The sequence below is a fragment of the Cynara cardunculus genome, assembly GCF_001531365.2.
Source record: "Cynara cardunculus var. scolymus isolate 2C chromosome LG 9, CcrdV1, whole genome shotgun sequence".
Lineage (NCBI taxonomy): Eukaryota > Viridiplantae > Streptophyta > Magnoliopsida > Asterales > Asteraceae > Cynara > Cynara cardunculus.
The window spans coordinates 5,660,769-5,663,344 of record NC_037536.1 but is presented as its reverse complement, the minus strand read 5'-3'; positions in this window follow the sequence as shown (position 1 = coordinate 5,663,344).

Genomic DNA, 2,576 nt, shown 5'->3' with positions numbered 1-2,576 from the left:
AAACCCTTAAATTGCTTCCCTTTCCTCCGGTTATATAAATCGCTCAATCATATGACCGGACTAAACTTAAGAACATGTATAAAACTTTAAAACATTTTTTCAAGATGTAACTAAAATGATTCAAAGCACTCACCTTTTGAAGTCTCTCTTGAAATTTTAGATGTAACCTTCTTCAAAACAATCTGATCAAGCTTCTCTCAATTTTTACTAACAACGGCCAAAAAAATTAAAAATAGAGGTTTCAACCCCTTTTATACCCTTCCCAAACAGGGAAGGCGGTTGCCACACCCACATACATGTATACATGCATGCCTCACCACGAACACACACACACACAGATATATATATATATATATATATATATATTTCACATTTATACATAAAATTCGCATACCCACATGATCAAATGTATAAATTTATCATGCTGTCATATAATCATATATATCATATAATCACGTATTTATTACCTCGGGTGACAACCAAGATCTGGTTATCACATTGATACGCTACTTCACCAACCCGTTTACTGATTCTGAATGGTCCAATTTACCTCGAACTCAATTTACCTTTCTTCCCAAAACGCACAATACCCTTTCAAGGAGAAACTTTCAGCATAACATAGTCTATTACTTGAAATTCAATCGACTTACTGTATTTATCAGCATAACTCTTTAGTCGGCCCTGAGCGGTCTTTATTTTTTCCCGAATTCGATCAATCTTTTCGGCCGTGACTGTACAGTCTCTGGACCAAACAACTGTTTCTCCCCTACTTCATTCCAACATAACGGTGTTTGACATTTTCTGCCATATAGAACTTCATACAGTGCCGCTTAGATGGTGGAATGATAATTGTTGTTGTAGGCAAATTCTATCAACGGTAGATGATTCTCCCATAAACCCTCAAAGTCAATGATACAAGCTTTCAACATATCTTCAAGGATTTGTATCGTTCGTTCACTTTTCAAATCAGTCTATGGATGATATGTCGTACTCAACCGAATCTGAGATTTCATGGTTTTCTGAAAGCTTTCTTAGAATTTTGAGGTAAACCGACTGTCCCTATTTAATGATTGATAACGAAACACTGTGACGAATCACAATCTCATCGATATAGATCTTCGCAAGTCTTTTTAAGGATAAGTATCTTTGATTGGTAGAAAGTGCCCAGACTTTATCAGACGATCTACAATAACCCAAATAGCATCATACCCTTTTGGAGTTCGTGCTACTTTCATTATGAAATCCTTCGAGATATGACCACACTTCCACATCACAATTTCTAATGATTTCAAATTCCCATAGGGTCGTTGATGTTCTATTTTTACTTGTAGGCATGTCAGACACCGTTGAAAGTACCATGCAATATCCTTTTTCAACCACGACCACCAGTAGAATGGTTTCAATTCTTTGTACGTTTTATTGGTACCTGGGTGAATTAAATATCGAGATTTGTGACTTTCATCCAAAATTATCTCACGATTGTTTCCGAAATCAGGCACCCAGATTCTACTTTCGAAACATACAATTCCACGATCATTATTTACCAGGTTCATTAAAATTCTTCCGATTCTTTCGGCTTTTAAATTACCTTCTTTAATTGCTTCATTCTAGCATCTTAGAATCTCATCAAGAACATTAGGGGTCAGATTAGCTCGTATTGGAATAACTTTAATTGTTTCACTCTTTTCTTTTCGACTAAGTGTGTCATCCACTACATTTGCGTTTCCAGAGTGATAAAGAATCTCACAATCATAATCGTCCACCAATTTAATCATCGTCTTTGCCTCATATTTAACTATTTCTTATTAAACAAATATTGAAGACTCTTATGATCTGTATAAATTAGACATTTAGTCCCCAACAGATAATGTTTCCAAATTTTTAAGGAGAAAACGACTGCTGCAAGTTCCATATCATGAGTAGGGTACTATTTTCGTGATCCTTCAGTTGTCTGGAAGTATAAGCAATAACCTTTCCTCGTTGCATCAAGAACACAGCCCAGACCCAATGTAACATCCCATACCACACATTGCATGTAACATAAACTTCATACGAAAGAAATACATGTTTATACACCACTTAGGTCCCATAGTACAACTATCATTACAGAATACAAGGTCCAAAAATTCAAAATATAATTCTTGTACTAATTAACGTTCATCAATCAAAACCATACATCAAATACAGATCTTCATGTAGAAATGCATATAGGAAAATATCACATTTTCCCCTTCCCCTTACCGTCGGTACCTCCTGCAATACATAGTTAAAATCACAAAACGAGGGTTAGACCGAAAGGTCTAGTGAGTTACCCTATTTATGTTATTGTAGGGTGATAATCACCAAAAATTTTTACATAAAACAACTTTTCACATATATAATCACTATATGAACAAATATGGCATATTACCAGTTCCTTCCCTTTTTCAAGCCAAGCATTCAGCTTATTCAAATAACATACCTTTGAACCAATCAAGTTTTATATAATGCCACTTTTAAACCTTTTCTTATCAAACAAGGTTTATATAAAGTTTCAGGCCAAACATGTTATTTTCTCCTCAATAACATCCAAACTA